The sequence below is a fragment of the Juglans microcarpa x Juglans regia genome, chromosome 6S, assembly GCF_004785595.1.
Source record: "Juglans microcarpa x Juglans regia isolate MS1-56 chromosome 6S, Jm3101_v1.0, whole genome shotgun sequence".
Lineage (NCBI taxonomy): Eukaryota > Viridiplantae > Streptophyta > Magnoliopsida > Fagales > Juglandaceae > Juglans > Juglans microcarpa x Juglans regia.
In genome coordinates, this window is record NC_054605.1 from 14504753 (window position 1) to 14517412 (window position 12660).

The following is a 12660-nucleotide window of genomic DNA, read 5'->3' on the forward strand; positions in this document are numbered from 1 at the left end:
GTCCAATTTTCTTCTCTGCAAGATACTCTCTCTCTCTCTCTCTCTCTAACATTTGGATCAAGGAAATTGCAAAATGTAAGGGATTTACAGCTTCATATGATTTCAAAGCTCAGGTACACTTCGATTCTTTTAAACATCTGTTTGGTTTCCAGGAAGGTGAAAGACTGGAAGCAGAAGAAAGGAAAAGGGTTTTTGTTGGTTTTACTTGTAGGCTAAGCTGAGATTTCTAGTTGCTTTTAAGCTTGGTTTAGCGCAGTTGAGAAATCTACACTTCGAAAAAAAAATTCCACTTTCTATTCCATATTTTCTCAGTAACCCAACAGCGCTTTTAGGATTTTCGGACGATGACATCTTGACGAAGCGACATGTACGAACGGAGATGAAGAACAGCGAGGAGATGTAGAAAAACGCTATGGTGGGGTGATCGGTTTCGACCGACTTTGAGAGTTGTAAAATCCGACTTGTTGCATAATCCGATCAACCCGATTTTATTCGGGTGGGACCCAACCGGGTCTTTCGGTCTATCAGATCCAGGGCCCTTTCACACAGGCCTACTGACAAGCACAATAATTCCTCGTAATCAACTACTTTAATAACTGTAAATTATTCTTATTTGATACAATTTTTGCAGCGGTTAAAAATGACGTCTTGATTGATCTTGAACACGGCAGATAAGGTTTTCCTTTACGGTTGTATTTTTCTCAAACAGGGAGTAGGGTGTTGCGTTGGGGCTTCATGTGCATTGGGGCTTTGATTCTTGTGAGTTCGCAAATCTCCAATTCTTCGTGGAATCCAGTTCCTTCCTATATAAAACAAAGAAGTTATACATAAGAAACTTGAAATGAGAGAGAACCTTAGTTGCACCGGGGATGCCATGGTGAAAGCTGCTGACATCTTTGCTATATGCAATGGTGCTGATCTCGTCGCCATCTTTATAAAAATACCAGTGTTCCTCGAATTATGCACAAAGATAAAGGCTAAACACCTATTTTCCTCTTGCCGTCCTGTATCGTCAACCTAAAATCTCTTTTTAAGTTTAAAGAAAAGATTTTAGCTAGACGATGCATAACAGCTAGAGAAAATATGAATATTGATTTTTCATCTTTGATATGCACAAGTCTTGAATTCTCCCTCAGCATCTCGAAATCGAACTCAAACTCCCGTTCTGGACAGCTTGGAAGATGGCCTTGAGAACATGACCGCAATCCGTTAGTTGAATACCAAGCCATGATGCTTCTTCACTTGTGTGACACAGAAGTTCATCGAATTGAACACGAATCAGCTTCAATTCATATCTAAGCTTGATTCCTTCATCAATAATAGAACAATGCCGATTAAATGGATGAAACTAGTAGGAAAAAGACTAATAAAGGATGAAACAGTTCAAGCTATTAATTAAAAATGGTATTTGGCCGAGCGCGGATGCAATAATAATTGTATAAAACAAGTCTCTATAATTTTTTAATCTTCAAATTGAAACTAACTCTACAGTTGTGTACTTTTCTGACCTGCAGAATATGTATGCTTGACAAGCAACACAATAGTAAGAAGGATCTAAGATTTGTTCGACCACTTTGACATTTTATCAAACAAATGTAATGCAGAATTTTTTATACAACCCTTCTATAGCATCGAGACAATATACTCGGCCATTTTACACCATTCAATCGGATCTGGCATTGTGAAGGATTTTTATATGATAATAATAATTATACAAAATTAATCAAACTGCTGATTTGCTGAGGACAAATTCTAAGGGAACGCTGAGTTGAAAATCCCCCCAAAAAATGAACACACACGGGAGATCTCAGATCTAAAAGCAGACCTGGGATGGAGTACCTACAGCCGCCTGAGTAGGTTTTGCGTGGTTGAAAGGTCTGCAAACTGCGTGTATTTATAGATTGGACATACGGAACGACGACGTTAGTTGGAAGGAAAGTGTTTGTTTGGAATAGGATTTCTGCTTTGAAAAATGATAGACACGTCAATTCTCACAAGATTTTACACAATAATATTTTAAAAAGAAAGCTATTTTTGTGAAATATCTTATAAAATTAACATTATTTTATAACATATGTTGTGAAATATATTATAAAATATATTATGTGAATATCATTACTTTATACTTTCTGTGAGTAGGATTTGTATAGATGCTACTTGTGATTCGTGGCATTCTTCCGGCGAAGTAAACCTTTCTGCTACTAAAATAAAATAGTTATAATATTCTCAAATTGTGTGTAGTACGTATTATTCACGTTATTTAAATTTAATTTATAATATTTAAATTTAGGATTTTTTCTTTTAAATCAAATTATGTCATATAAATATTTTATTATGTGTATTATTCACACCAACTGATAAATAGATGCTCATATAACATAATTTAATTTTTAAAATTCAATATTAAAATTTAATTAATAAAAATTACATACTCTAAATCAACTTAAGAATTCAATAAAAAAATACCATCGGCATAATCTTTTTCTATATATAATTTTGATACAAGTACTTGATATGAGTGGCATTATATTCATAGAAAATTAAGTATCAATGTCGGTAAGTTAATAAAAAAAATTCTAAATAAATTTAATACCTGTTACGCGATTAAGTTTTGATCTTCAGAACGTCAAAAGTACTTTTTTTAAAAAAATATTTCACTATTATTATATTATCCGGCTAAATGATTGTCATTTGTAATAAAATAAAGAAAATAATCTAAACAAAATTAAAAAATAACAAATCTCACTATATCATAATTAGCTGCATCAATTTATAATTTTTTTTAAGTTAGATGAAGTATAGCATGCAGATTGATTGTATAATAATTGTATAAAACATGTCTCTATACTTTATTAAAATGGGATATACTATTCAGGGAAAAACATAAGATCTATTAAATTTTGATAAAAAGAGAATAATTTCTATTTAATTTTGGTCCAATTGTCTCTAAATATTGATTGAAACTAAATGGTACGGGTGCCTCGGGGGCGGGGTTGCCTGCTATGGGTTGAGAGGGATTTTTGCACCCTTAGAATCTGCCACCGCATCTTGGGGGTGGGCCGCCCGTCCATGTGCCGGAGTGCGAGAGTGGACCATTGGTCCATTCGCTCCCTAGTCTACCGCCCATCCACGGTACTCACAACTGAAAAAAAAATATTTAAAAAAACAAATCCACAACAAAATACACAAAAAGAATCCACAACACATAAACTCAATACACAACAAATCAGAAATATAAAAAAAAATAGTAAAAATTTAAGCAAACACACATCTGCGTGATGAGGGAGAGTTTGAGAAGAAGAGACGAGGATGATGGCTGCTTTCCTTGCAGGCTTGCCAGCTCTGCCCAAACAAGGCCAAGGCGGTGGATGTGGGGTGGCAAAAAGAAGTGCCCCGCTGCCCACTCCTACTGGATGGTGCTTAAGATCTGACCTGAGATGAACCGCTTGCCCAAATTGAATTCAAGTTCGAGTCGGGGTCACGGTCGATTTTTTTGTTTTTCATTATTATTAATTTTTTACAAGATGCCGTAGAAGCCAAATCAGGTTTGTTGACTATAAAAAAATCAATTTTATAGTTTACCTTTTTACTTAAACCCATATTAAGAAAAAAGATTTTATTATCAAGTTGGTGTGTATACCAAATAAAGTGTTTACATAAACATAATATAATTTAATTTGAAATTACAAAATTTTAAAATTAAAAAATGCTTTGAGCAACATTAAATATTATAGAGTCACATGTTTTGTCAATCTCTTTATAAATAGGACAATCCAATTTGAGAAGTAGAGAAATCCTAATATCATGTGTTACAAGTTTTTTTATTCGAAAGTTACGTAACCCTCCAACAAAAATAATTTATACAAAAGAAATTTAAAGTGAGAGAGAACGTTCTCTCTGCATCTGCAAAGCTGCACCAGAGATATTATCCATTATGCATGGTGAAAGCTGCTGACATCTCCTGTTATAGACTAATTCTGAACACGACAGATACGGTTTTCCTTTCAGGTTGTATTTTTCTCAAACAGGGAGTGGGGTGTTAGGGTGTCATGTGCATTGATTGGGGATTAAGGAACTTGATGGTTGTCAGTTCACAACAACCCCAATTCTTCGTTGAATCCAGCTCCTGGGTGATAAGAGATATTATGTAGAACCCGGTCTGGAAAGTTATCCCTTCCTACGAAAAAGATGAAAGAAGTTATACAAAAGAAACTTGAAATGAGATAGAACCTTAGTTGCACCGGGTATGCCGTGAAAGCTGCAGACATCTTTGCTATATGCAATGGTGCTGATATCGTCACCATCTTTATAAAAATATCAGTGTTCCTCTAATTATGAACAAAGATAAGGCTAAACACCACTTTTTCTCTTGCTGTCCTGCATCATCAACCTAAAATCATTTGAAATCTTTTTTTTAAGATTAAAGAAAAGACTTTAGCTAGACGATGCATGGCAGCCAGAGAAAATATGAATCTTGATTTTTTGTCTTTGATCCACCGGAGTCTTGAATTCGCCCTCAGCATCTAAAAAATAAAACTCAAACTCTGTTTCTTGACAGCTTGGAAGGCAGCCTCGAGAACATGACCATAATCCGTTTGTTGAATACCAAAACATGATGCTTATTCACTAGTGCCACAAAGAAGTTCATGGGATTGAACAAGAATCAACTTCAATTCTCATAGATGCTTGATTCCTTCATCAAATAATGAACAATGCCAATTAAATGGATGAAACTATTAGGAAAAAGAAGACCAAAACAATTCAAACATTAAGTGAAAAATGGCATTGGTTGAGCGGATGCAATAATAAACCCACGAATTTAAGGACACTTGAAACTAGATGCCACGATGAAGCTGGTGAACCGTGAATTTTCTGGCTTAGGATTACTCAGTACCTAACATCCATGAACGTTCACAATAATTGCAGCCCTTGCACGCTTATTCCACCTCTTCAACATGTATTGCTCTAAAATAACCTCATAATCTTCATTTCATGATTTTATCAAATGCTTCCAAAATATGACAGCACAGAGTTCAAACATACTCAGATATTCTTACAACGACATCTAATAATTCCCCCTGAAGACATAATCTTGAAGTATTGACGACCATATTAAATGACTTCTCAAATACTCTAGGAACATATCAAGATCACTTCTTCATCATATCTATAGGATGCCTTGCTAAAGGAATATTAACCTTAATGGTGGGAGCTTTTTATTCATTATGGCGCAAATAACCATCTGCCCTTCGAAGATGTTTAAAAAATTTGCACCAAGTCTACTTGGTTATAAATGTTAACATTCATCTTCAAATTGAAACTAAAACTACAGTTGTGCACTTCTCTGACCTGCAGAATATGTATGCTTGACAAGCAACAGTGAAAATAAGCACTATAGTAAGAAGGATCTAAGATTTGTTCGACCACTTTGACATTTTATCAAACAGATGTAATGCATAATTTTTTATACAGCCCTTCTATAGCATCGAGAAAATATACTCGGCCCCTTTACACCATTCAACCGGATCTGGCGTTACGAAGGATTTTTATATAATAATAATTATACAAAATTAATCAACTGCTGATTTGTTGATAAAAACTCTCAGGCTATGTTAGGTAGTTAAAGTGATCTCAATTCATCTCAAAATAATCAATGATGAGATCCACAATTTTTTCAATTTCGTAAAAGAGTCCAACCTATATAAACATACTTCATACATTCAAGTACATATATTCACTTATTTATATTTAAACACATATCAATTGTATCAATAAAACACTATCATTCACAAATCAATTCAGATCATCTTAAATCATCTGAAAATATGGAACGCAGTTAAAAAGGCTATAAAATCTCAGATCTGAAAGCATACTTGGGATAGAGTACCTGTAGCCTCCAGGTTAGGGTCCGCGTGGTTAAAAGATATGCAAACTGCGTCTATTTATAAAGATATACGGAGCGACGAGTAGGGTTTGGATGCTAGTCGTGATTCGTGGCATTCATCCAGCGACATAAACCTTTGAGTGCATCAGCCGCACTTTCTGCTCACTCTACATGGAATTTTTTTTTTTTTTTTCTTTTAAACGCAGCACGGGCTGCAGCACACAGTAAATTACAATAAATATTTTTTCTAAACCTTTTATGGGTGCCATTATATTCGCAAAATAAAAATAAAAATTAAGTACCGATAGGTGTGCGTGGTATGTTAATAAAACTATAAAATTTTTATATATATTCACTTTTTACATATTTATTGTATATTCTATTAATTTGATTGATTTTATCATTATTTTTAATATAAAATTACTGTTTTGACAAATTAGATAAAGAGAGTAAATAAAAAGTATATAAAAATAATTATATATAACAAAACTCATAAAAAAACTTGTAAATAAATTTAATACCAACTAAGGCGAAGTTTTGATCTTGAGAACATCAAAACTACTTATAATAATAATAATAATAATAAAAATCACCATTATTATATTATCGGTCTAAATGATAGTCATTAGTAAAAAAAATAGAAGAAATTCTTAGTTTAAAAAATATTGTAAAAATAAATTTGCAAATAGACGGAAGTTGACATGATATAATACTTATTGTAAAATAAATTTGACTAATTACATTTAGTTACGTCAATTTATAAATTTACTTTTTAAAAAAAGTATTATAGATTAGATTTGTCGCATTTAATCATATCAATTTATAAATTTATTTTTTTAAAAAAATAAAGTTTTGTATATCTAACCATTCTCACAAAATAATAATTTTTTTCACTCGAATGGAGTTCCATAGATCTAAAATTTATTACTTTATTATCATGAAGTATAGCAGTAGATTGATTGTATAATAAAAGTATAAAACACATTTCTATGCTTTTTTAAAGAGTTATTCTACTTAGTAATCCTACACAACACACTTGCCGAGTAAAAGAACTCGGTTTTTTTTTTTTTTTTTTCCTTTAGCAGGTGTATGGTATAAGATTACTGAATAATTTTTCTTTTATAAAACTAGACAAAGATTATTTCAGAGAAAAACCATAATCTCTATTTAATTTTGGTACAATTATGTCCAAATCTTCATTGAAATTGAATGGTATTTAAGACCCGACTTGAGATGAACCACTTGGCCAAGAAAAGGAAAATATGGGAAAATGCCAAAGAATGATTAAGAAAGAGAATGGATGAAATCAAGAATTATTCCCTTCAATTCTTGATGAGAATTTTCGAAGAACTCTGAACCTCCACATGAAAATCATCTACAAACACTTTGATGCCTTCCATCTACATGACGCACTCTTATATACACGATACAATCTAAACGCACCGTTCTGATCAAAGTAAAACGCAGACTACAACACATAAAACACACTCATTACGTTCCTCTTCCCCATGAAACGCGCCATTTCATTTAACCTTCAGCACACCGTTTTATTAATTCTCTCAAATGCCCCGTTTCATTCTACTTCCTTTATTCTAGTCGTTAATCTCGTTATTCTTCAATCTTCACATAATAATCTTCACCCCTTCAAAGCCTTGTCCACAAGGCAGACCAGTGAACTTTTCACTTCCCCCCATCATAGCACCATGCCCACAAGGTGGGAGTATAAGTTGCGCAGCTTCCAAAGCATCTCCCAAGAGCTATCTTCGACTGGGGCACCTAGCCACTTAATGATAACTTCAGTTGCTGCTTGATTGCCCACGTTCTTCATCCTCCTGTCCAGAATTGCTTCTGGTTCAGGTTGTATAGCTCCTTGATCACCTACAGGTGGAAGTGAGGGCAAAGGAAACACTTGTTCACCCAACTTTTTATTTAGACAAGACAAATGAAAAACTGAGTGAATTCTTGAATTTGAGGGTAGATTAAGCTTGTATGCCACTACTTCAATTCTTTCTACAATCTGAAAATGGCCATAATATCCAGGAGATAGCTTCAAATTATGCCTCATAGCTATTGTCTTCTATCAATAAGGCTATAACCTTAAAAATACCTAGTCTCCCACTTCAAAAGATCTCTTAGTTCTCCTTCTATCAGCAAACATCTTCATCCCATTCTGAGCTTTATGCAGATTCTCCTTCAAAAGAGACAAAATATGTTCCCTTGACTTCAGTTGTTGATCAACTGCTGCATTAGTGGTAGTGCCTGAAATATAAGTCAACAACCTAGGAGGAGGATACCCATAAAGAGCTTCAAATGGAGACATCAAAGTGGATGCATGGATAGTGGTGTTATAACACCACTCTACTATAGGAAGCCAATTAACCCAATCTTTAGGCCTGTTACCAATGTAACACCTCAAATACCCCTCCAAACATTTGTTCAAAGCCTCAATTTGGCCATGAGATTGAGGGTGATATGATGAACTAAATGCGAGTGAAGAACCATGAATCTAAAATAACTCCCTCCAAAATGCACCGGTAAACACAGGATCTCTATCAGAAACTACCGTTCTTGGCATACCATGTAATTTAAACACCCCCGAGAAGAATACTTGGGCCACCTTAGCAGCAGAATATGGATGAGTGAGAAAGTGAGAAAGAAAAAATGAGTCATTTTAGTCAATCTATCAATAACAGAAAATACCACACTCATGCCATTGGATAAAGGTAATCCCTCAATGAAGTCCATTGAGATGTCCAACCAAGGTGAATCAGGGATATGTAAGGGCTGTAGCAAGCCTGCTGAATAAACAGCCTCATGTTTGTTACTTCACATGTCTTCACCAACCCTTTAATATCCCTGCGCATCCCACTCCAATAAAAGTCTCTTTTAGCTTTTTGCAAAGTTTTATGGTACCTTACATGACCAGCTTGAGGATTGTAGGGAACATATTGTAACACCTTAGTCTTAAATGGAGACTGAGGTACAATAACCAATATTCCCTTCCTTAAAAGTAAGCCCTGCTGTCAAGCATAATGCTTTGGAGCCTTTTCCCCATTCTGTAACTTTGAGACAATGGCTTGAATCTCATCAGGCAAGGCATAACTTTACTTCAATTCATCTATCCATATTGTTGCAGGAAATGAGATTAGAGCTAAAGTAGCCTCGTCCCCTTCCCATTTTCTTGACAATGCATTTGCAACCTTATTATCTCTCCCCCTCTTCTATTCAATTTTAAAATTGTAGCCCATCAATTTTGCGATCCATTTCTGTTGGGCCTCAGTTCCTGCCCTTTGCTCCAAAAGAAACTTTTGTTGATCAGTCTTCACTTTAAATGTCTGACCCAACAAATATGACCTTCATTTCCCCACTGCAGATACCAAAGCTAACAACTCTTTCTCATAAGTTGATAGCATTAGAAACTTCCCTTTCAAGACTTTACTAAAGAATGTTGTGGGATGGCCTTCCTGCATTAAAACAACTCCCAATTCTCCACTCGAGGCATCACATTCAATCACAAATTCCTTAGTAAAGTCAGGTAATTTCAAGATTTGAGGCTGAGTGACAATTGCCTTCAATTCTTGAAATGCCACTATAGATTCTTCAGTCCATGAAAATGAATTCTTCTTCAACAGCATGGTCAATGGGGCTGCTATGGCCCCATAGTTCCTCACAAACTTTCTGTAGTAGCCTGTGAGATCCAGGAAACCTCTTTTTTTTTTTATCAGTAAAAAGTATGAACAAGCCATTTTATCATCAAAACAATCTCAGAAGGATCTGCCTTGACCCTTTCACCAAAAATTATATGGCCTAAATAATCCACCTCCATTACACCAAATCTGCACTTGGACATATTAGCAAACAAGTTATCCTTTCTCAAGATTGTTAGTACAGATCACAAATGTGTCAAATGCTCAGAAAAATTTTGGCTGTAAACAAAAATATCATAAAAAAAAAAATACCAAAACAAACTTCCAAAGGAAATGTTTGAATACCTCATTTATTAATCATTGGAAGGTGGTTAGTGCATTGTGAGACCAAATGACATGACCAGAAACTCATAGTGTCCCTCATGAGTTCTGAATATTGTTTTGGGAATGTCTTCTTTTCTCACCCTTATTTGATGATAGCCTGATCTAAGGTCAAGCTTGGAAAAAACCTTAGCACCAAAGAGCTCATCAAGTAACTCATCAATGACATGAATTGAGAATTTGTCCTTGATGGTTTCTTGATTTAAAGCTCTATAATCGACACACATTCGCCGAGATCCATTTGCCTTCTTAACAAGCAAGACTGGCGAAGAAAATGGGCTCTGACTTGGCCTAACCACCCCTACTTTTGAATAGATCTTGAACTATTTTTTCAATTTCTGTTTTCTGGTAGTGAAGATATCTATAAGGCCCCACTAACCTAGGATTAATACCTTCCTTCAATATAATCTTTGGTCACAAACTCGAGTAGGAGGCAACCCCATAGGTTTCTCAAAGACTTCCTAAAATTCTTGAATCACAGCTGCTACATCAATCTGCATTGTCTTGCCCTTTATCTTCTATTGCCACCACTTGCAGTAACCAAGCTTGCTTCCTTGGAAAAGATGACTTAAATTGCTTGTCTGTAGCCTCTATAACTATATTCTCATGGTTAAGGCCGTTCAACATCAACTGCCTGTCTTGCAGATTAAATTACATAGTCATATTAGTGAAGTCCCAATTAATAGGACCTAAGGTCTTCAACCATTGTACCCCTAAAACAATGTCATATCCATCAAGATTCAGTACGTGGAAAGGAACCCTGAACTTAGTTCCTTGAATCTTGATGAATTCTTCATATCTCCCTTGACTTAAAATCTTCTCACCATTTGCCACTTGAACTTGAAGGCTGGAATCCTTCTGAATATTCAATTTAACAGACTGCACTACCAAAGGATCCAGGAAGTTGTGAGTACTCCCTGAATCCACCAAAATCTCTACTAATAAAGATCCAATTTTCCCCAACAATCTCATTGAATTATTGCTGGGAAAACCAGATATGGCATGGATAGAGATTTCTAAATCCTCCCACCACACTGCTGTTCTTCTGTGCACACATGGACTATCTCAATTCCCTCCTCCTTCTTGACTGTATTCTCCACAGATTCCTCTAATTGCAACAAATACACCTTAGGATTCTTGCAAATATGGGTAGAATTCTGTTTCTCATCACAATGGAAACACAAGCCTTTCTTTCTTTTTTCATCCATCTGTGATGAGAAAAAATTTTTAGTTGGAATTGCTGTTTTGTGTGTTCTATTCGCATCAGTTCCCAGTACATGCCCCTTCTCTATATTGACTTCATTGTTCTTCTAAGATCTTCTAGATGACAACACATACTCTTCTTGGATTTTGGCCAATCCAAAAGCAACATTCAGGTTAATTGGATTAAGCATCCTAACAGAAAGCCTAATTTCATCATTCAGTCCAGACAAGAAACAACTAAGTTTATGTCTTTCAGATAGACCCTTTAGCCTATTAGACAAAGCTTCAAACTATGCTTTATAGATGGACACAGATGAAGTTTGTTTTAGGCGAGTTAATGCTTCCATTAGGACATCATAAGCAGATGACCCAAATCTTACTTGCAGATATCTTACAAAAGAATCCCAATTCGAAAACTGGCTGCCATTAAGGGCATCCTAATACCACACAACTGCTTCCCCTTCCATGTGGTAGGATGCTAACAAGAGTCTATGGCTAGGAGGAGTCTGGTTAAACTCAAAGTATTGGGTGGCTTTGAAAACCCACCCAACTGGATTATTTCCATCAAATTGTGGAAATTCCAACCGTACTCCCTTAGGGACAAAGTTTCTATCATCATGTCCAAAAACTCTCGAATCTCTTACTTCAACATTAACATAAAGGGATTGTCTATTTTCTACTAAAGATCTTATCATATCTGTTCACTGGTCTATCCTTTCAGTAATTCCATAGAAGGCCTGCTGATGATCTTCCAACTGCTTCTAAACCACTTATTGCTGCCTCTGCACACTTTCTTGTTGTGATCTTAAAGTTGTTGTTGCTCTAGTTTCTGCCATTAGAGGATTAGTCCTCTCTGATACCAACTTGTAAGGGACAACCAAGAAAGAAAAGGAAAGTATGGGAAAATGCCAAAAAATGCTCAAGAAAGAGAATGGATGAAATCAAGAACCATTCACTTCAATTCTTAATGAGAGTTTTCCAGGAACTCTGAACCTCCACATGAAAATCATCAACAAACACTTCGATACCTTCCACCTACACGATGCACTCTTATATACACGATACAATCTAAATGCACCGTTCTAATCAAAGCAAAACGCAGACTACAACACATAAAATGCACCCATTACGTTCCCCTCTTCCCCATGAATCGCTTCGTTTCATTTAACCTTCAGCACACCATTTTATTAATTCTCTCAAACGCCCCATTTCATTCTACTTCCTTTATTCCAGCCGTTAATCTCGTTATTCTTCAATCTTCACATAACATATCCCTCGTATTGGAGGGTGTAAAATACACTTTCACACCAAATCCGATTTTAAGTTTTTTTCAAACAAAATAACATAAAGGTATCAAATATCTAACTACGTAAGAAAGAGCCAACCAATATATGCTCAAGAATGGGACTATACTCATGGTCTATTGGTTTATTATCCCATCGTATCACTCCAATTACATCTTCTTCGTCTTGATCAGGACATCAACCTTATCAAGGAATGAATGCTCCTTCAGATTCCAATATCCAATCTCCTGTCAATCTCCAG

General features: G+C 35.3%; 2 long non-coding RNA genes across 2 annotated transcripts; both read right to left on the bottom strand.

The window, feature by feature from the left end:
* Nucleotides 1-557: 557 nt before the first annotated feature.
* Nucleotides 558-1997, bottom strand: LOC121237005. The gene is made up of 2 exons (XR_005934858.1): nucleotides 1826-1997; nucleotides 558-1308 (listed from the first exon to the last, which is right to left on the bottom strand). It is a non-coding gene; the product is annotated as an uncharacterized LOC121237005 (long non-coding RNA).
* Nucleotides 1998-3660: 1663 nt separating this feature from the next.
* LOC121237007 lies at nucleotides 3661-5991 on the bottom strand. The gene is made up of 2 exons (XR_005934859.1): nucleotides 5874-5991; nucleotides 3661-4693 (listed from the first exon to the last, which is right to left on the bottom strand). It is a non-coding gene; the product is annotated as an uncharacterized LOC121237007 (long non-coding RNA).
* Nucleotides 5992-12660: the final 6669 nt, after the last annotated feature.